Genomic DNA, 23,031 nt, shown 5'->3' with positions numbered 1-23,031 from the left:
AGAAAATATATTATTGATCACAGTGATTCGGTAAAGGATATAGGTGAAAATATTAGGCATATTCCAATGTACTGCCTTCTCCACTCTGCATTTGAAATGTATTCCTACCATATACATGCTGCCTCCATTGCCAAATGATACTGGTATATATACACCTACTGATTTACCGGGGCTTGCATCGCTCTCAGCAAAGAACTCGTTTCTTCTTTGCAGTACAATAATTCATAAAATTAGCAAATGTGAATACCATTCATGATTATATTTACATATATAACAGCACTCGCCAACCCGCAAAATCCTCACCGAATGCTTCATGTTCTGCAGAGGGCAGTGCTGCTTTATCCTGTACATCTGTCGAGTTCCGCCCGCTCATTTCGCTCCTTTTATCCTTCCTCGAAGTCTCTCTCTCTCCATCTTTCACTCACTCTCTCGTGCTTCTCATCCTCTTTAATCATACTGCAAGTCTGCAAAGGATGACCTGAATGGCCTCTGTCCAAACCGACATAGATATTACCTGACTGGCTGAGTGCCGCCTGCATTTTTAGTGTTTTTCTCACAATATACAACGTCTGCTGAATCTCTTTAATCTGTTGCTCTTCCCAGTATTAAATTCTGTGCATTACTGATAGACATTTCAAAGTCCTGCTCAACATTATAGAACAATATTCTATTCTGTTTCTTTTCATCTATCCCCATGCCTCCAAGGTTCCACTCATCTGAAATTTTTATAAAATTGTAACTAGGTTCACTTCATATGTCTTCTATTACTTTTACAGACTGCATCTTTATTATATGGTTATCTAAAAATGACTTTGAAATGAGCACGAACCAAGGCAGTCTTCTAAAGAACATCACACGGTACTGGGTGGGGCAAACTTATTTTCTGCTCTCCAAACAGTCAAATAACGAAGGTTATGCAAATAAATGTGATTATCCAATCTACAGGAATTATAGTTTATATTTTGCCGACAATGTTATTTAAAGCTTTGTATATGTAGGATTCATGTGGGGTTCGGAATATTCGAAGGCAAGTTCCAATGCAATCCTATTGAATTTTAAGCATCTATCGGTGATTACTAGACATTAATTAATGGGATTTGAAGTAGTAATTAAACTGGGCACCGTTTTATCCTGGTGAAATGACCATGAAGATAATAAGGATAAATGGCGACATAAAAGGGGAACAGTGCTGTAATATGATTATTATGGAATGAAACGTTTAGTAACACGAGGAAGCTTTCCTCTTCTGCCCTTTCAATACCCAGATAAGGCAGGATACACACCAGAGAAGCGACATCTCAGTTAAACAGAGTTAGACCGTGAGCAAACCCTCTGAAATTGTATTTTATAATTTCAGAAATTCTTACCTTCAGTACCTGTCTTACTATTATCTAGTCGAAACCGTCATTTTTGTCTTATTTTCCTTTGTTCTCAGTCAATATCACTTACTGCCGCCACCTACAAACCACACATTTCACAACCCGGATCCCTCCTTCACTTCTGATAATGGTTGCATCTGTTATGAAATGTTCCCTTATAATCCCGTTATCACAATCCTTACCTACTACATCCTCTTATTGTTGTTTACTTTTAACCCGCCCTCTGTCTCGCCAATTCTAGATGTACAAACAAGCTCTCCTTGGATCCCATGTCTCAGTACCTTCTTCATGACCCTCGCATGGGGTACCTTATCAAATGCCTTACTGAAATCCTTATCCACTACTTCCACTGCGCCAGCTGCAACAATGTCTTCTGTTGCGTCCTCAAAGAACTCAATCAGGTTCTTAAGACCTGACCTTCATTTGGTAAAGCCATGCTCACTATCCCGAATCACATTATGTCTCTCCAAATACTCATAAATCCTGTCTCTCCAGATCTTCTCCAACAACCTGCCTAACTCTAAAGTAAGACTCACTGGTCTACAGTTTCCTGGAGTTATTTCTACATCCTTTGTTGAACAACCGAAAACCTTTGCAACCTTCCATGTTATAATGGGGTGCTGTGAACGGATCCAAATGCAAGACACAGACACTGAAGTACAAGGAACAGGATTTGACAAGAGTAGGGACATGACAGGATACATTCAAGGAGCAGGGACAAGAACGCAGACTAGGGCTTTGACCTCGAGCCAGAGACTGGACAAGGACCCAGAACCTGGGTCTTGCCTCGGGCTCGGGCCCCAAACATGGTATGGACATGACATGACTGCAGGACTGGAGGCTGGGGTCTTGAGGCTAGAGGCTTTGAGATAGTCTTGAGGTCTTGAGGCTTAAGCTTGGAGTCAGGCTTGTGGTCCTGAGGCTTGAGCTTGGAGACAGGCTTGGGGTCTTGAGGCTGGAGGCTTGGGTATGGATTTCGAGCCAGAGACTGGGCAAGGACCCAGAACCTGGGTCTTGACTCGGGCTCGGACTCCAGAACTAGGCGTGGACCAGACGAGGCTACAGGACTGGACATGGCTTGGGTGTGGTACTCCTGGGTAGGGCGAGACACAAGGACAGGTAAGGGCACATGGACAGGACTCGGATAGGACTGGACTAGGCACAGACTGAACGAGGGCCTTCAGGAGCACGGAGCCTTGGACTAGAAGAGACCGGAGCATGAAACGCAGGGCCGGGACCCCTCCTTGGGAACAGGACGTAGGGTCGGGACTCATACACAGAACACTGAACAAGAAGAGACCGATCCCAACACAAGGTGGCGGCAAACGGCCGGACCCATCTAGCGAAGGCGTGGACACAGAGACAGATCCCAACACTAGGTGACGGCAAACGGCCGGACCCACCTAGCGAGGGCGTGGACACAGAGAGACAATTCCACACAACGAAAGACAGCTCCTTATCTTGACCTAACAGGGCTCCGGTCTGGTGGTAGGACTTCAGCGATACAAGAGGGGTATCCAGGTTAGGTGAGAAGTCAGGCAAGGTATCCAGGCAGAGAGTCAGGCGGGGGTGGGGGAGACAGGGAGGAGAACAGGACAGTCCAACAGCCAGTCCTTGGTTTGCAGAGGTATTTATGTCTCAGACCGAAAACGAAAAACATGTGTCCACATCAGAAACTGGGGAAAACCAAAAACGCCGGAACAAGGAACCATAGACAGGACTGTGAACAGGAACACGGACTTCACGGACCGGACTATGACACTGCAATCCTCTGGTACTTCTGCTGTCGCTATAGATCATGCAAAGATTATTGCCAGAGGCTCAGCGATCTCTTCCCTCGCTTTCTCCGATAGCCTGGGGCATATCTTGCTTGGTCCCAGCGACGTATCTGACTTAATACCTTTCAAAAGTCCAGAAATTGCCTTGGATTTCTTGGACTCTTTATTACCATCTCAACATCCCGGTAGTCTATTGTAATGTAGCATACCGCTTCCATTTGACTGGTTCTTTGGTCACTCTGATGGTGGGGGAGCTGTGTTGCCTCGGTTGTATCGAGGAAGATGCCCACCTGCAGCCACCTAGAACATTTTCCACATGCGACGTGGGATAAAGGAGAGGACGGTGTAGGCGCGGTGGAATCCGTTCTGTTTTGAGGGCTAACCCTGTTGCGGCTGCGCACCCCCCCCCCCTCCCGGTTTTAGTATGGTAGATAGACAAACTGGAAGAAGACAGATTAAGCAACTGACGGTCCTGGTCCATATTATTTATTTTAGATTAGATTAGATTATGAGGACACGCAGTCCTCTTTTATTGTCAGTTAGTAATCCATGCATTAAGAAATGATACAATATTCCTCCGGTGTGATATCACAGAAACACAGGACACACCAAGACTGAAAAACTAACAAAAACCACATAACTATAACATATAGTTACAACAGTGCAACAATACCATAACTTGATGAAGAACAGTCCATGGCACAGTGAAAAAGTTCAAAGTCTCTCTAATGTCCCACATCTCACGCAGACGGGAGAAGGAGGAAAACTCTCCCTGCCATGCCCGACCACAGTCCGACTCCGAGTCGTTCGAAAATTCGAGCCTCCGATCAGCCCTCCGACACCGAGTACAGAGCACCATTTTTATCTGAACGCTTCGACCTCAGCCTCGGTCGCCAGCAGCAAGAAAAGCTGGGTATTTTGGGACCTTCCCTCCGGAAGATTCTCGGTCGCGCAGTAACAGCGGCAGCGAATCGGCATTTTCAGAAATTTCTCTAGATGTTCCTCTGTGTTTTCATGTCTGTCTCCATCAAATCAGAATTGCCCACGGCCCCTATTTAACAGATACGGTATCATTTCACCGGAGAGCTGCGCGCGCTGCCATCTTCTCCTCCCGCCCTTTTGTTTGTGAATCTATGTTATCTATGTTTGTGAAGCTATTTGTGCTAAATGTTGTATGCTGTTGGCAATGAGGTTTGCACGTCGGGCCCCGGGGAACTCTGCTTCTTTTCCCTATGTTCGTGTTCTGTTTAGTAGAACGATAATGAAATTTGAAGTTGAACTTCAAAATTAACATCTTGTGTTGCAATTCAGTTTAAGAGAGCAAACAGAACTTTACAATTAGCTGTTTCAATAACTTAGATGGCAGTTTTATTCCCATCACCACAGGTTACCTATGTAATTATCAATCAAAATAAAACAGCTAATGGACTATAGATTTTCTCAAATAATAATAGTTTTATATTGGCAGAAAACCAATTGCGCCTGAGAGAGGCAGGTGAGTATAATACAAATGTAAGGTTTTTTTTTCCTTTCATGTTACTTGCTAAGGCGATAATTAGATGCCTTTTCTGTAGTGTATAATGTAATGGCATCTCTGTAATGTTGACTGATGAGGTAATGTTTTCTATAGCGACATGTTTCGATTATAATTAGTGGTAATGGGACGTCTATTCATTAGCTAACCAACTGGGGTAGATGTTATTCTTTCTGTCTGTGTGAAAGCTGTTAGTTTGCGTGGGTTTAGGGGAGATCGCGCCATGGGGCTGAAGATAGAAGACGCACGCAGAGAGATGCTGTGAGCTGGCTAGCGGAGCGGAACCCGAGCGTGGGCTCGGGACCCGGCGGAGTCCGGAGGACATCGACTGGAGGAAAGGATACCTGATTCGTGAGCTCCAAAGAATTATTTGTGCATAGAACTGATAGAGTTACTGACTTGGCGCCTTTATTGTATGTGTTTCTACAAACCCATCACCAAGAAATATTTATAAAGTGTAATCATTCAATCGCATATGGTGTACTGTCTGTCATTTGGCGGTGTGGGGTACATCATACAGCATCCACATTAACTTGATCACCCTGTTTAGCGGGGCGAAGGCTGCTCCCCCTAGACGAAAACGAACTGAGCGATCTGAGGCTTACCAGGGGGTTATATAAAGAAACAAAATATGATAGTGGATAGTCTTGCTTGTTGTGTCGGTAAGGATTTGTTTACTGGAGCACTTTGTGAAATCGCAGTGCAGATTTGATTACATTTGTCTATAGAAACGTTAGCTCTAAAACGTTTGCTGTAAATGTTAACCAAATCCCACTACATTTTTAGAGCTGAACGCAAAGTGTAAAAATTCTGGTGAGTGACTATAACATTTAGTGAAGAGCTCAGGAGGAGCTATGCCCTTTCTTTTTTATTGAAATAATAAGTCCCCAAACTTAATGACCCACTTTTTTTTTTGCATACTTCTGTACTCAGTTGGTAGTTGGCTATATTCCACCAGTCATGACTTCCTATTCCTACCACACAGCAATCTGCCACGTCCAGCATCACAACTGTACTTTTGAATTACGAGAAATTTTCAAAGGTTTCAAGATTTTAAAGGTACATTTAATGTCAGACAAATGTGTACAATATACATCTTGAAATGCCTTTTCTTCGAAACCAACCACGAAAAACAGGAGTGGCCCCAAAGAATGAATGACATTTAAGTGTTAAGACCCCATATACCGCCCCGCTGCTTCTCCCTTCCGCTCGTAAGCGGCAGTAAGCAATGATCACTCCCCCAACGGTAAAAATAAGCCTCGGCACCCGCCACGAAGCATTCAATCGTAAGCAAAGCAACAGCACAGACACAAACTTGCAGTATTCCAAAGACTACTTTTTCACCAGGTATTCGACATCCGATTGGCTCTCCCTGTCTCCCTAATAATGGAGGAGGTGGTATCTCCGTTTCACAGCGAGAGGAGAGACATAACAGACAACTAGCTGGTTTACGATGTTAAAAGTTCGTTGCCTCGCTTTTTCCGAGCTCTGCGCCCAAAGATCTCGGGTTTCTGGGCACAGAGCCTTAGATCTTGCATCCCCCATGACACATCAATCTCCTGCCCGGACATTGATTTCGATCCGCCCATCTGCAGAGCCACGAGATCTTGGTCCTCCAAAGACGAGCTGAGTTCTTAGGAGAGCCGGCCCCATTCCCGCAAAGAACCACAGTCAGCGTGTAACTCCAGGTTAGCGTCTTCAAGAGAACCCTGAGAAGAAAAAAAATAGAGATATTAAAGATGGAAATAGATTTGTTTCCGAAGGTGCAAGCAAAGAATTCGTTGCTAGGCGCCTTTAATTCGCCTAAGCTCCTCCATTCATTCTCCTAAACTCCTTCGTAGGTCAACACGTGTTTGCGGAGTGTGAAAACTAGGAGGGAATGCGTGTATGAACTGGTAATGCAGATAAGTTTAAGACCGCGATGTTATTAAAACGTAAGTATTTGCCAGTACACTGTCACAGAAATGTCCCAGCATTACTCCGCAAATTGAGTTTAACCGCTGCGTGAACATGATAGATTAGTATTCGCAAGAACAAGCTACATATATGCATAGATGTGTAACTGTATCACTCATCCTTTAATTCTCATCCAGTTTGATGCTGAAGGTCAGACTAAGTATTTGCGGTCAACAGCATATAAGGTAGAGCTAGAGGAGAAGGAAAACAGATGTAATGATCGTGTGCTGCTTTCAGAGATCTAAAAGAAAAGAAGACTATCAACAAATTATTGCAATGAAATTAAAAATAAAACCAGGGAATGTAATCAAACGATTTTAAAGTGCAAAGAAGCAGGATAATATAGAATCAAGTTTAATGAATAAATAAAACTCAGCAGCTAGGTACATTGCTCATGTGAAGGAACTAAGAAGAATGGTACGAGCAACCTCATTACCTATACCTTCACGTTGTCAAAACAAAGCCGAAATTCTGGAATACTGTATCTGGATCTGTGCCTAATCTTGGCCTAGTACATCAGGAGGATAGAATGTAATTTGCAATACTTTAAAACGAAATATCGGATAAACTGAGAAATACCATCGTGGGTGGTTTGAGAAGACTTGACAGGAAATGAACTGTAAAGTATTTTAACGGAGTTAGGTTTGTGATATGCAAAAGTAAACCAGGAACTGCAACCATCATTATGAAACGGCTGGTATACAGCTATTAATTTGATGGTTTTTGTCGCAAGCTTTAAACCGCGCCGTTGAGAAACGGTAGACTCGTTTCAATCAGAGTGTATTTCACAATACCCTGTACTGTATATTGGTAATCCGATTCACATATTTGTCAGAGCAGCACACACAAAAATGCTAGAGAAACTCTAGCATTTTGGGCCAAGAACCCTCATCAGGACTTGAACCAAATCGTCGACAGTATTCATCTCCATAGATGTTGCTTGACCTACTGCGATCATCAGTATTGTTTAGGCGTTTCTCTGGATGTCCAACATCTGCAGAATGTCTTGTGCTGAAGGCTTGGCAGGAATCAGGTTCCAATTAAGTGCTGGAAATGGATCGGAATGGTAAGAAATATGGCTACTTGTTTGATGAATTAGTTTGCTATTGAAGGCAGATATCTGTAGAAATCTACTAGTATTTCTCTGCTTTTTGATGCTTCAGTAATTTGTTATTTTATCTGTGGACAAGATTAATACAGGAGTCTTCCGATAACTAAAGAGGAAGACTTAACTAATAATGATAGATGTTAATTCACAAAAAGAAAATGACGCAATCAAGAAACAAGTGCAGCTGTAGTTGACACATGTGGCCGAAGGACGGGAAGTGTACCAAACAGGACGATAACTCAGAGAAACCAAACAGCCGAGGAAACATGTCAGACATACATACACGTCGCAGGATAGATGCATAACTGCTTTAAACATGTATAGAGGATGTTTCTCGTAACTAATCGAGACTCGATTACACCAGCATAAATGCTACGTGAAATCTGCATAAATATCTGGAGGGTCTTTCAAATGCTCAGCGTACTACTTTTTTCAATACCTTACAGAAAGCTAACAGTAGTGACGAGAGAGGCAAGATCTACGAGCACAGGACACGTCTGAAAAAGGCGACTAAGGTTATGTGAGGACTATAATTTCTTCCTGTTTGGCACATTATACTTTATACCGTCCGCTATTTAAGAAAGAACTTGAATGGAGACTGAAATGATATGCCTCCAATTTATCGGATATAGTTGGTATAAAGGGTAAAGCCTGAGGGACTAAGTGAAATGTCCATATGTTAGGAGGGGTTGAGAGGAATTATAAATCAGCCATGGTTGAATGAAGTAGCAGAATCGATGGAACCAATGGACTAAATCAGTTTCTCTGTTTTATGGTCTTGTAAAAGACAATGCAAAGCAGTAAATGCAGATAAATTACAGTTTAAAACTATCACGAAATAAAGGATAAAGGAAGGTTCGGATTGAACAACACTGCTCGGCTTTTGGATAAAGAGAGTATTGTGAAAATTGGCTGTGAATTTGATTACATTCTTTATCTGGGTGAAAATAGTGAAAGACGCAGACACAATAATTTCAATTAGGTCAGCTTTCCTAAAACTTCTGGACGCGTTCTGGATTGGTGTCATAACTGTTTGCTTCCAGCTCCTCGAAGTAGTATATAATCCAATCGGGAAAATTATTAATAGTGTATCTTTACAGGCTGTCATTACAATCAGGAGCATTAACAACACAGGGAACTCAAATAATGTCGTTGGAAACCATTATGTTCATCATAGAAAATCTGTTCCACATTCCCCAAATTAAAAAATAATTGAAGAAGGTAGATGCCAATAAGCAAATGCATATTATATACTTATGCGCACTTGGGTGGGTGATTATTGGATTCAATGTATTTCCTGCTTCAGAGACTGCCATACCCAAAGCTGAGGGCCACGACTACTGATTTTTAAAATGTGACAAATGATAGAAACAGAGAAAACGTACAGCACAATACAGGCCGAATATGTCCTTGCCTTAGAAATTACCTAGGGCTACCTATAACCCTCTATTTTTCTGAGCATCATATACCAATCGAGGAGTCCCTATATAGACCCTATCGTAGATGCCTCTACCACCTTCGCCCGCAGCCTATTCCATGCAGTCACCACTCTCGGCGTAAAACATTTACCCCTGATATCCCCTCTGTACCTACTTCCAAGCACCTTAAAACTGCTGCCCTGTCGTGTTAGTCATTTCAGCCTTGGGAAAAATCTTCTGACTATCCACGCGATCAATGCCTCTCATCATCTTGCGTATGTCTATCATCTCACCCCTCATACTCATGTCGCTCCAAGGAGGAAAGGCTATGTTCACTCAACCCAGTCCAGGAAACATCCTTCTGAATTTCTACTGCACCCTTTCTATTGTCGCCATATCCTTCCTGGAGTGATACGACCAGAACTGAGCACAGTACTCCTCGTGGGGCCTGACCAGGGTCCTATACAGCTGCAACATTAACTCTCGGCTCTTGAACTCAATCCCACGATTGATGAAGGCCAATACACCGTATGCCTTCATAACCACAGAGTCAAACTGCGCAGCTGCTTTGAGCGTCCTATGGACTCAGACCCGAAAATCCCTCTGATCCTCCACACTGCCAAGAGTCTTACCATTTACACTACATTCTGCCATCATATTTGACCTACCGAGATAAACCAGTTCATACTTATCTGGGATGAACTCCATCTGCCACTTCTCAGCCCAGTTTTGAATCCTATTAATGTCCCTCTGTAACCTCTGACAGCCCTAAACACTACTCACAACACTCTCAACCTTTGTGTCATCAGCAAACTTACTAACCCATCCCTCCACTTCCTCATCCAGGTCATTTATAAAAATCACAAAGAGTAGGGGTCCCAGAACAGATCTCCGAGACACTCCACTGGTGACCGACCTCTATGCAGTATATGACCCATCTATAACCACACTTTGCCTTCTGTGGGCAAGCCAGTTCTGGATCCACAAAGCAAGGTCCCCTTGGATCCCATACCAACTCACTTTCTCAATAAGCCTGGCATGGAGTACCTTATCAAATGCCTTGCTGAAATCCATATGCACTATATCTACTGCTCTATCTTCATCAAAGTGTTTAGTCACATCCTCAAAAAATTCAATCATGCTTGTAAGGCATATACTGCCTTTGACAAAGCCATGCTGACTATTCCTAATCATATTATATCTCTCCAAATGTTCATAAATCCTGCCTCTCAGGATCTTCTCCATCAACTTTTCTACCACTGAAGTGAGACTCATTGGTCTACAATTTCCTGGGCTACCTCTACTCCCTTTCGTGAATAAGGGAACAACATCCGCAACCCTCCAATCCTCCGGAACCTCTATTGATGATACAAAGATAATCGCCAGAGGCATAACAAACTCCTCCCTCGCAGAACTTGCTTTCAGATGTTCAATTCGTTCTATACTTGCTTTGAGATGAGAAAAGGAAGGGAATATTGTGAAGCCACACATCTCCCTATTACTCCTTGGTCATAATATGTGAAGCATATTTGCGGTCTCCGTTCAAGAGAATGAATCCAAAGAAATTACCAGGTCTGGACTGTGTACCAGGTCTGGACTGTGTACCAGGTCTGGACTGTGTACCAGGCCGGTTACTGAATAGCAGTGCTCACAAACTGTCTGGTGTATTCACAGATATCTCCAGCTCCTTGCCTTGGCAGCGTGTGTTACCCACCTGATTCAGGCAGGCTTCAGTCGTGCCGCTACCCAAGAGGACCGTGGTAACATCTCTAAATGACTATCGCCCAGTGACATTTACCTGCAAAGTGATGAATCAGGTCCTGTGTGAGTTGCGAATTGTATCGGCTCTAATTCGTATACTGAAGTAACAGTCGGTTTGTAATTGACAACAATATTCTTGAATCGCCGCTGCACTGTGTAATTATGCATGACTAATGGACTATTTTTGCAGAGCATATAGCAGCGTTAAGGATTCTTAACTCTTCCTTGAAAAGATCCTGGTGAACTGCCAGTCTATTTACGTCTATTTCATCGCAGCAACCCTACATCGTCGCTTAAGTTCGCTGAAAGAATTGTTAAAGCATGGCGACGTTTTACTAAATGATTTTATTTTAGCCCGAAACGAGTGCTCTGTTTATGATATTTGCAAAGTATTATTGAAAGAATTAACAACTTTATTTATTGAGGAGTTTATGTCACATAGGTCAGATAAGCTAGCCAGCTCAGTGAATGTAAGCTGTGTTGCTGCATCAAGACAACACTGCTCGGTCAATATGTATAAACAGCTTGCGGGTTGCGTTTAATGCAAAGGCGTAGCTGCAAACTGCAAGTATTAAAAAAAAATTCTTGCACATTTGATCCACATTCTTCCGCCGAGAATGCGGCATCTGCACCTAATTTACCTCAGCGTGAATCCATTCAATGACCATTTGGTCTTTCGGAGTATGATTGTTGCAACAGCATTCTTTCAGATATATGAAGAAAAAAAAATCCTGCTGTACGGAATCAGACCATGCAGCCGCTATATTCAATTTCAATTTTAATCCAGAAAAATACCCATGGACTATTTTGTCAACTATGCACCTGTAGCGTTTCCCACATCACGGAATCTCTTTCTACTAATGATCAGTTTTCGTATTATCATCGTTAGTTGTTGCTTTTCTCTTTTACCAGCATCCCAGCAAGTGACCATATGATTAAAAAGCTATCTTGTTTTCTCAATAATTGTGCACATTAACATGACGATACAAAAACAGACTTGTACTGCACATAGTTTTCCAAGAAACAATTATAACATATAGGATTATTTTAATATTACGACTGATTATAATCATGCTGATGAACGGCGACATGCTATGAAAGCAGATTTTTAAATGCAAGTATATTTTGACGTACACAATTTTTTCATTACCTTTGTTATTATACAAACCTAAGCTTGTCCTGGTTGATAGCGTCCTCGTGTCCCATTCCACTTTCATTGATATTTTCAGTTTATATATTCAAGCGTTCCAGTTGTACGTATCCAACGCTCTTCAGTAGGATAGTGCCGTTGGCGGACGGTCTTGGACACCTTGTCAGTTCCAATATTATCTGGAACAAATTAAATGATTGCTTGTTTGTTATCCAATCGCAAATCATCTGTTTCATTTAAAAATAATCAGTGCATTTCTCCCTTACAGAAAATGTATCCGGTAAACCCGCCAGTTCTAATTTTTGCTTTGCGTCAATACATTTTGATCTCAACATAATCATTGAGTTATCTGTATTGACAAACTTCTAGTCAAGTATTTAATTCTCCTACTATTCTGCGTATAAATGATGCATACTGCTCCAAAATTCAATTAATTATTATTCGCATGAGGAAGAAATATTGTGCAAAGAGCGGGCTGCGATGCGGAAAATGATTTGAAATTCATGGCTAGGCAGTATCTATACGAAGAGGTACAGTCGACGTTTCGGGCGGACGCCGTTCGTCAGGACTGAAACGTCGACTGCAATTCTTCGTATTCTGCCTGACCTGTTGCATTCACCAGCACTTTTTGTGGGTGTTGCTTGAAATTCCACTATCTGCAGATTTCTTCGTGTGGACATGTCTCACTATTTAGTTTAATTATTATTATTATTATTGTTTACTTGTATATGTGAAATTTATGTAAAATTCAATAAAATATTGTTAAATACAGGTAGAATATAACTTTGCATATGTTTGAATGTTTAAACGTCTAATGAAAACTAGACGGGGTAATATCAATACCCCACATTTGATTTTTCCTAGGTTTATTCATTCTGAAAAGTTATTGCAAGCCAAAGTACCCTCATTTTCTTTTTTACTAACATTCCAGACTATGAATGTACCATTTGAGCATACTTTTAGCAAATTATTAGGATCATCTGTATTGGAAAAATATGTTATCTTCAATAATGTTTGTTCGCTCGAAATTATTTTTCTCTGTTGCAAATTATGTAGTTCACTGGCACAATTCAATGTCTAAGATATGAGTGCTGACTAATACCTTGTATAATCTGAATACCAGTGTTAACTGCAGTAGAATTCAGAAGTGGTCCCACAAGGAAAAAACATTGGTAAACAGATCGTCGACAGTAACACAGATAACGCGTGGTAGATCAGATGCTCATATTGGAGACGTCCCATTAATATTTTTGCATGATCACAGATGTTAATAAGTCACACACATAAAATGCTGGAAGAATTCAACAGGCCAGGCAATATAATTGGAAATAGAGTAAACAGTCGACGTTTCGGGCTGAGACACTTCATTGGGACTGTTTATTATTTTTGATGGCTGACCTGCCGCGGTACCTTCAGCATTTGTGTGTGTGTGTGTGTTTCTTTGTATCACCAGCACCTGCAGATATTCTCGTATTTGTGCTGTCAATAAGACAATGTATTTCCTTTTGTAGAATGTCGAGACATACTCAAGAAAAGCAGTACGTAAAACATCACTAATCGCAATTATTACTTTTGAAATAAAATCCGCCTTAAGATCTTAAGAATACCGAATTAGAATTCTAATATGTGCACGTTGTGTTTACTTGTTATATGTAAGGTATCTATATATTTGAAAGAATACGGAGAAGAAAAACTGCGACGATGTTGCCGAGACTAGAGGACTGAGTTGTAAAGAAAGGTTGGATAAAAAGGAGCATTCTCATGCTTCATTCTCTAGAGCATGGGAGAATGCTGATAGATTTGATAGAGGGATATGAAACTACGAGTACCCGGATAGGATAAAGGAAAGTAGGCATTTTCCACTGAGTTTTAATGACACTAGAACTAGAGGTCTTAGGTTAGGGTAATAAATGTTAATTATTTAATAGGAATCTGAGGGTAAACTTCTTTCTCAGTGTGAAATGCGGTGGAACGAGCTGGCGGTGAAGTGCTGGATCCGGCTGTACGGCAACCTTAAGGATAAGTTTAGATAAGGACATGGGTGTAAGGCGTGTGGAAGATGATGGTCCAGCTTTGTGTCGATAGGACTAGACGAAATAAAATAGATTAGATTGTTCGAATGCCCTGTTTCTGTGCAGTGTTGCTCTATGACTTTATGATGTTGTTTTCGTGCAGATACATTATATGTGCTTTTACGATTGCAATTTCTATGTCCCAATCAGAATTATGCCGATTGAAACACAATTTTGCTTTACCAATAGTTTACAAGATTTCAGCGAACTCTTGGCATCCGCAATGTACAAGCATAAGTCTGAAATTATGGAGAAAAACGCTGAGATTGCTTTAGCAGATTCCTGGAACTGTTGTCTTCAAAGTACATCTACCTTATAACATCGATTTATTGCCTGTTGATTTCAGTGCATTATTGTACAACTGACTAATGTCACAATCTCTCAAGCTGAACTGTCTTGTCAATCTCATTTTCCTTCACAATATTTCTAAATTTCGGGTAACCTAACCCGACAGAATGTTGTAAAATATCTCCCATCTGCTGATGAATTGAGTTGACTGAGTAACACATTGAAGATATGATTCCAATTGTCTTACAAACGGACTTGCACAGTTTGACAGCAGCCTAGAGATGTAATTGCAAGAAATCGACAGGAATAAATAGATACTTTTTCTTTGCCCAGATGATTTTGGAAAATGTTTTTTCTTAAAAACTACATTTTCTAACCAACATAACGCACCCAAAGTGCTGAAGAGACGCAGCAGGACTGGCAGCATCTAAGGAAAACAGCAAACAGTAGACGTTTCGGGTCGAGACCCTTCACCGGGACTAACCCACTCTCATTTTTTTCTAAACTTACCTTCGTTCCCCCGAGCAGAAAATTCCTCCCCACGGCGGTTCCACCCTGAGGGTTCCTCGCGCGTCTCTTAGTTGCAGAATTATATTCCATAACGTTTCTTACTCCACAGATTTCGATGAACAACAACTAAAAGGTAAAAGCAAATATTTTACAGTCCTATTGTGGACACAATTCTATTTTGCCATTTACCATATAAGAGTGCTACATTTAATGTAAACTGTCGGACTGCTGTCGTATTAATACAATAATATAACAAGCATTGAATATGTTCAAAAAACAAGTCTTCCGTAGTACACATGCAACCTGAAGAAAACGCGCTGCTAATGAGTTACTCAATCTATAATGCATCCCTTAGAATATAAATAATTTTCTCTGCTCTGGTGCAGATCCACAATGTAACCGCGCTGTGACATTTACTGCACATTTTTCACATTCAAAAAGCCAAATTTTCTGGTGTTGAAAATTTTCGGCGGCAAAACCCATCATACTTACCAGGATAGGGCATAACAGATTAAACATTTTTTTTTATTTCCATATCTGCAAGCGAGGCCTAATTTTAATAATGCTGCAACAAAATCACGGGTAAGTATTGTGCACTTCAAATTAATGCTTATCCAGTTTCTCTGTTTTACAATTATAATTATACAGATTACATTTCCAGTCGTCAAAATTGCAGTTCATTTTTCTTGTAGTTCAACTCTAATTTGCTGTTAATAAGAATATATTCATCCTGGCAATTTATAAATCCTATTGTTATATAGCAGAGGAAGACCGACCACAGGACCGACGACAAGTTAGGAAAGCGATTAACTGGAGTAAAGGGAAATCTGAGGCTATTAGGCAACTAATTGGAAGCATAAATTGGAAACAGATGTTCTCAGGGAAATGTACGGAAGAAACGTGGCAAATGTCCAGGGGATATTTGCGTGGAGTTCTGCTTTTGCTTCGGGCCCTTATCCTTTTTTGTTATTTTGAAACTGTAAAAGAGGAAATAAAAAGTAATCTTGCTTAAAATATTAAAGAAATGTGTCATCTTTAACTTTATGCCTTTTGGAAATCTGTTCATCTTTTACTCCCTCAGCTATTCACAGTAACAGAAATTCTGACCAGGGGTGCCAAACTTTTGCATGCCACTGTATGTCAGAAGGAAATTGCAAGAGTTGGGAAACATTAAGGGCGGAGTGAGAATGGGTAGATGGGTGAAGGAAAAACAGAACGAGAGAAACAAGGAAAACAGGCAAAGGCAGATATGAACAGACAAGAAGGTTTAGAGCGGCCGTGCGCGCCCGAGATCCAGGGCCAATACGGGATCCCGAACCCACGTCTGGCATATCGACCTTGTTTTATGACAGTGACCACGATGAGTATTGGGCACACACCGTATCCCCCACCTTACCAGGGGCACAGTGCACCCAGTGCTCCCGAACCCCAATTCTATCAATGCTCAGATACGCTGGTCGCTCGGTAAAACAGCGGCGTCAGGGAAGGGGAGGCTCTCTATACCCTGAGATCCAGGAAGGGAATACCGAGGATTATTCCGGGACAGGAAGGGAAGAATCCAGTAAAATCCCAGAGTTAATGGCTCCACAAAGACAATTGCCCACCCGAATGCTGCCCAGTCCACGGACACCCTGAGGAGCGACAACCCTCAGTAATTCCTGTGTATGCACCCTGGAAGCCTCAAGAAATGATAATGATCATGAATCAGGCCCCCGATAGAAAAGAAATACCAGCACAGTTTGCTTAGTATGTCTGCAGTGCTTTTCAAATGTATAATGCGACGCCACAAGAATTATTCGGTCTCTGCTGCATGATTCTCTCAGATGAAGAGGGGCGGAAATGGAATGGAGACTTAAGACATCAAACCTATTAGGAGTTACAGGCGGGAATCCATAATGAGAATGAACAGACAGACCACATTATCCCAGCTTTGCAGAGAGCTCTCCAACAACCTGTAAATCTCACTAAAGTACTTGAATGCAAATCTAATCCTGGGAAATTAGGACCAGACTATCGGAAGCGATTTGTGGCCTGCTACTGCACTTTCGCAGGAGATCAAGCTTCTAAACATGGGAATCCTTCCCCCTAGTTTAACGCCTTACTGCTCCAGGTCTTATCAATTAAGTTAGCCAACATGATTAAAACTAATAATATGAATTGGTCTGACAATCCTCGAAATTGAATGCGACGAGCTTTGACATATTACTGGGATCAGGCTTTTGAATCCCGATCAACCCCGCAGGGAACTAATATTAAAGGTGAACATGTGTAGCGGGAAGAAGAATTGCCAGAGGACTATATCTGGGGATCAGAAGTGGGAAAAAAACCTACCAAGGGACAGGTGGAGACAATAACCCGTTCAGAAATTGACAATCAAGTGTGCTTCCTACCCTGAGTACCACCCCTACGAAAGAGCCCAATGTAATTTTGCAAGTTGCTGCAATTCTAAATCCGTTTCTGATTGATACGGGGGCAACCACATCCATTGTCGATCGGGGAATAGTATCGGAAAAGCCCGGGGAGCGGGGAGAAGATGGTGGCGCGACGACAGCGCACGCGGCCACTTCGGTGATGAATATCGGTTATCTGTCAAGTAGGGGACCGTGCACAATTCTGATTTGATGGGGACGGACGTGAGAGTACAGAGGAACATCTGGAAAACTTCCGAAATGCCCGCTTCGCTGCCGCTACTACTGTGTGGTAACCGGAATCTCCGGAGCACAAGGCCTCGAAATCCTCAGCTTTGCGTCTTTCAGCGGCCGGGGGGCGTTCGAAGGCGCTCGACAGAGGATGGCGCTCAGGAGGTTGTATCGGAGAGGCTGGTCGGAAGCTCGAAGATTTCGGACGGATGGACTCAGTGTCGGCTGTGGTCGGCTACTTCACTCCGGAGAAACATTGTATCATTTCTTAATGCATGTATGCATTTCTAAATGACAGTAAAAGAGGACTGGGTTTTCTCATAATCTAAAATTTTCAGACGCTAGAATCACTCTGTCTGGTTTCGAAGCCACGGAGCTCACGTATTCACGTACCCAGCCAATGCAGATGGAAGTCCAGGGGGACCCAGTGTGAGGTTGCATTTACAGCCACCACCCGTCTGGGGCGTAATCCAGCAGGGAGATACTTGCTCTGTTCGTTGGAAGTCGAGATTCTATGCACAGACAAGGGTGTCACCCATGTCCGGCGAACAACCGACAGCTTTCTCAGTTACCGAACGAACCCATCCCCATTGGTGGGCATTTATTCTGGAGTCCACTTCGTTTGAATCCTCTTTGCCAGAGGCAGACCCTCATGTGACTATGTGCTATGATCCTACAGGGTGCTCAACTGAGGAAAGCCAATATTATGCACCCTTCGAGGGACAGAAGTCCCCAGCCACGGTGATTGGAGTAGTTAAAGGAAAAAAGGGATGGACATTATTGGCCGAAGTTCCGAATTTCCTTTGGCGACAGACAGCACTGGTGGTTCCCCATACCACCGATAGGGTTCGCCCTGGGTTCAAAACAAAGAGCGTAGGGTTCCTTGCATACACTCTGAAGAAACAAGCCTCCATCAGCCGTGGAGAATGGCAAGACTTGTCGGCGGGCCAACTCCGATACGGGAAGGATTCGGAGGTGAAGACGGGACATCTGATTAAAAAAAGAACTCTTTTAATACTGACCGAACACAAAATGTTGTACCCCATCTCTGGCCAATTTCAGTCCATGAAGTCGGCCGCATCAACTGCTCCCCTGTCCGAAGCACACCGTGAAAGGACAGACTTTCCCATCCATTCCGCAATATCCCCTCAAGCCCGAGGCAACTTTTTATGAGAATGAAAGCTCTTTTGTGGATCCAGCAGTAAAACGATATTCTGGTTATGCGATAGTGATGGACAATGAAGTAATTTAGCAAGCCTCTTTTGAAGCAGTTGATCCGTCCAGAAAGCTGAGCTGCTTGTTCTGACTCGTGCCTGTATCCTAGCAACAGACAAAATTGCGAATATTTACACAGACTCCCGCTACGCATTTGGAGTGGCACATGACGAAGGGTCTCGACCCGAAACGACGACTGTACTTCTTTATGCTTGGCCTACTGCGTTCCACCAGCATTTTGTGTCTACTGCTTGAATTTCCTGCATCTGCAGCTTTTCTCGTGTTTGTGACTTAAGCAGAACGGATTTGCCAGTCATGCGGGAGGTGCTTACTTTTCATGGGGACGCCTCTGAAGGAGAGCAGAGACTATGGTCCCAAATAGGTTGCCATCTTCAACCTCCGGCCGATTTATGAGTGACCCCTGTTGGACAGGTCTGTGTTTCCTCTGTGTTCTTATCCATTCTGATAGATTGAAACATAATTGTACACACCTGGGCAAGGAGGGAATTGTTTAATACATTATCACAAGAGGCCTAGGGAGAAAGAAAAGGGTGGGCGGGGGGACAACCAGAGGATGGGCAAGGGCTATAGTGAGGGGTAGAGAGGGAGAAAAAGGAGAGAGAGAAAAGGAATGTGTGTATATAAATAATTAACGGATGTGGTACGAGGGGGAGGTGGAGCGTCAGCGGAAGGTTGAGAAGTCAATGTTCATGCCATCAGGTTGGAGGCTACCCAGACGGGATATAAGGTATTGTTCCTCCAACCTGAGTGTGGCTTCACCTTTACAGTTGAGGAGGCCGTGGATAGACATATCAGAATGGGAATGCGACGTGGAATTAAAACGTGTGGCCACCGGAAGATCCTGCTTTCTCTGGTGGACAGAGCGTAGGTGTTCAGCGAAGCCATCACCCAGTCTGCGTCGGGTCTCGCCAATATATGGAAGGCCACATCGGGAGCAGCGGACTCAGTATATCACCCTAGCCGACTCACAGGTGAAATGTCGCCTCGCCTGGAAGGACTGTCTGGGGCCCTGAATTGTCCTGACTTTCCCCCTCACTATACCCCTTGCCCATCCTCTGTTCCCCCCTCCCCTTTTTCTTTCTCCCTAGGCCTCCTGTCCCATGTTCCCCTCATATCCCTTTTGCCAATCAACTGTGCAGCTCTTGGCTCTATCCCTCTCCCTCCTGTCTTCTCCTATCATTTCGGATCTCGCCCTCCCCCTCCCACTTTCAAATCTCTTACTAGTTCTGCTTTCAGGTAGTCCTGACGAAGTGTCTTGGCCCGAAACATCGACTGTACCTCTTCCTGCTGATGCTGCCTGGCCTGCTGCGTTCACCAGCAACTTTTATGTGTGTTGCTTGCAGTTCGTGAGTATGCTCTCAATGGTACAGCGATAAAAGTCCGTCAGTATCCGCGGAAAGAGATGAGCTTTATTCATCTCCGCAGGAAATGAAGGATTCTCCATTTATCAACACCATGATCATGATCTAAAAGACAGTTCACTTGAAGAGGAAATTTCTCTATCTGTAGAAGGTATAGGAATAAAAAAAAAACTGGTCACGAGATTGCAGTAAAAATTTGCAGCAAAAGAATGGAAGTGAACACTTAAAGGGAGATAGCAGCTCTGACACTCTGTGAAGGACACCCGAACATTGTAAAACTGCATGATCTTTATCATGAACGGCTGCACGTATTTTTGGTGATGGAGCTGCTGAAAGGGTGTGGGGGAGCTGCTGGAAAGAATTCGAAAGCAAAAACACTTTAGTGAAACAGAAGCCAGTTATATAATGCGCAAGCTGGTCTCTGCTGTTAGTTACAGGCACGATGTCTCAGTAGTCCACAGGGGTTTGAAGCCTGAGAACTTGCTGAACGCTGACGAAAGTGACAGCACAGAAATTAAAATCATAGACTTCGGTTTGGCACACTTGAAACCTCCTGATAATCAGCTGCTGAAGACTCCGTGTTTCACACTGCATTATGCAGCTCCTGAACTGCTGAAGGATGATGGTTACGACGAATCTTGTGATCTGTGGAGTTTGGGTGCCATCTTGTACACGACGTTATCAGACAAAGTTCCCTTCCAGTGTGAAGAACAGACATGAACTTCCACAAGTGCAGAAGAACTGTGGAAATATAAAGCAAGGGGACTTCTCATTCGAAGGGGAAGCCTGGAGAAGTGTCTGGCAAGAGTCCAAGGAGCTCATACAAGGACTTTTAACTGTTGATGCAAACAAACGGATTAAAGTGTTCAGCCCACTTTGCAATGAATGGCTTCGGGATGGCAGTCAGTTGTCATCCAAGCCACTGATCACTCCAGACGTTCTCGGTTCTACTGGAATTTCTGTGCACACCTACGTCAAAGCAACCTTTCACGCCTTCAACAAGTGCAAGAGGGAGGGCTTTTGTCTTCGGAACGTGGACAAGGCGCCCCTGGCAAAAAAGCGAAAGATGAAGAAAACTAGCATCAGCACTGAGACGCGGAGCAGCTCCAGTGAAAATTCTGTCTCCCTGATGCTTGGCTCGCAGCTTCTCGCCGGCAGAGTTGGAACAAATAAACTGGTGAAAGGATAAAGTAAAGAACTGTATGTAGTGTAGGTTATTGGTCCGGTGAATTTAAGTTTACACCCTGACCTCTGGCCCCTGACCACTCTAGACCCAATTACCAACGGGATATTAACTGTCTCTTTCTGGGGACATTAACGTTAACTCATTCTAGGATTGAATGACCGTTCATATGAAGAGCGTTTGATAGCTCTGGACTTATATTCACTGAAATTCAGAAGAATGGGGTGGGGGATGACTTCACTGAAACCTATTGAATGGTGAGAGGTCCTGATAGAGTGAGTGTGGAGAGAATGTTTCTTATGGTGGACGTGTCTAAGTGGAGAGACAGAACCTCAGTATAAAGGGTCGCCAATTTAGAATGGAGATGATGAGGAATATCTTTAGCCAGAGAGTAGTGAATTATTTTGTTGCCATAGAGAGCAGTGCATGCCAAGCCTTTATGTACATCTAAGACAGAGCATGATAGATTCTTGATTGGTCAGAGCATGAAGGGATAAGAAAGGAAGGTAGGAAATTTGGAATGACAGGAAAATTGGATTAGCCTTGATTAAAATGTGGAACTGACGCTTTGAGCCAAATGACCTAATTCTGCTCGTATATCTTGTGATTTTATGGTCTCGATTTCAATACCCGTCCTCATGAATTCCAACATCAGCCCTTCCGAACGCCTTTTCCCCCACTGTTTCCATACTATACACAAAAACACTGATAGAGGTCCGCGGCTCAAAATGTCAAATATCAATTCCTTCTGTAGAAGCTGCCGTGCCGGCTAAGCTTCTCTAGCATTTGGGGTCTGTTGATCTTTTTGTCTTTCTTTTCTTTTCATATATGTCCGCTAATTCAGCGTAAAAGAATTGTTTATTTGAAGGCGATTTTCCTTGGCATATTGCCAACTCAACTTTAAACATACTAAACTGAAATTAACTGTGTTTATTATGAAACAGAACCAACTAAATCAGCAGTATGAGTTTGCCAGCGAAATGTATATATGAGAGAGCATTGAGAGTATCTCAGTGATCTCCATTCCTTGAAGTGAAATCACAGTGGAAGCGAAAACGTAAACTATGAGTGACTAAGAGATAATTGTTTTCTGTTACCGATAAATATGCATCCTGTATTTATTTTGCTTCAAGAAATATATTTTCACGCCTTATTGTTTCCTGGACATTAATATCCGTGCAAGCATAAGTTATTTTAATGTTCCGTTAGAAGCTTTTTTTTTTGAAGAATAGGAATACAACCATTCGTTCTTCAAACTAAATTCCTTTGTATTGCGGTAGCATCTAAACATGGCCGTGAACTATTTTCATGATGTTTGTAACACACCTGTATAATCATGGTCAAAACAGAGTGTTGCGCAGTTGTTCTGCAAGTCAGCTCGCGTTTTGTTTGCTCAGAATGACAAATCGTCAGGTGTGGCATATTATTCCGGTAAGACGGTGGCGCCTGTGGATGCAGTATCTCGAAGGTCAACAAAAGGAGTTTTTATTTTCCTTTAGAAAAATGTATTTTTTTCACGATCCAAAGACTAGTCTATTCTAAGAACATCGGGTACTTCAGTACTACGCCTTCAGTGAGCTGCTTGTTGATGGGAGTAGCTGTACTGGTGTCGGCACCAGAACCGGCTGTCATGATGGAGAACGCGCCAGTCGGGATAT

The 23,031-nt window shown here is 42.8% G+C and overlaps 1 pseudogene; it reads left to right on the top strand.

The window, feature by feature from the left end:
* Positions 1-20,257: 20,257 nt before the first annotated feature.
* Positions 20,258-21,379, top strand: LOC134347282 (ribosomal protein S6 kinase alpha-5-like; annotated as a pseudogene).
* Positions 21,380-23,031: the final 1,652 nt, after the last annotated feature.

The sequence above is a fragment of the Mobula hypostoma genome, chromosome 5, assembly GCF_963921235.1.
Source record: "Mobula hypostoma chromosome 5, sMobHyp1.1, whole genome shotgun sequence".
NCBI lineage: Eukaryota > Metazoa > Chordata > Chondrichthyes > Myliobatiformes > Myliobatidae > Mobula > Mobula hypostoma.
Note: the sequence above shows the minus strand (reverse complement) of the source record. Positions and strands in the feature narration are given on the sequence as shown.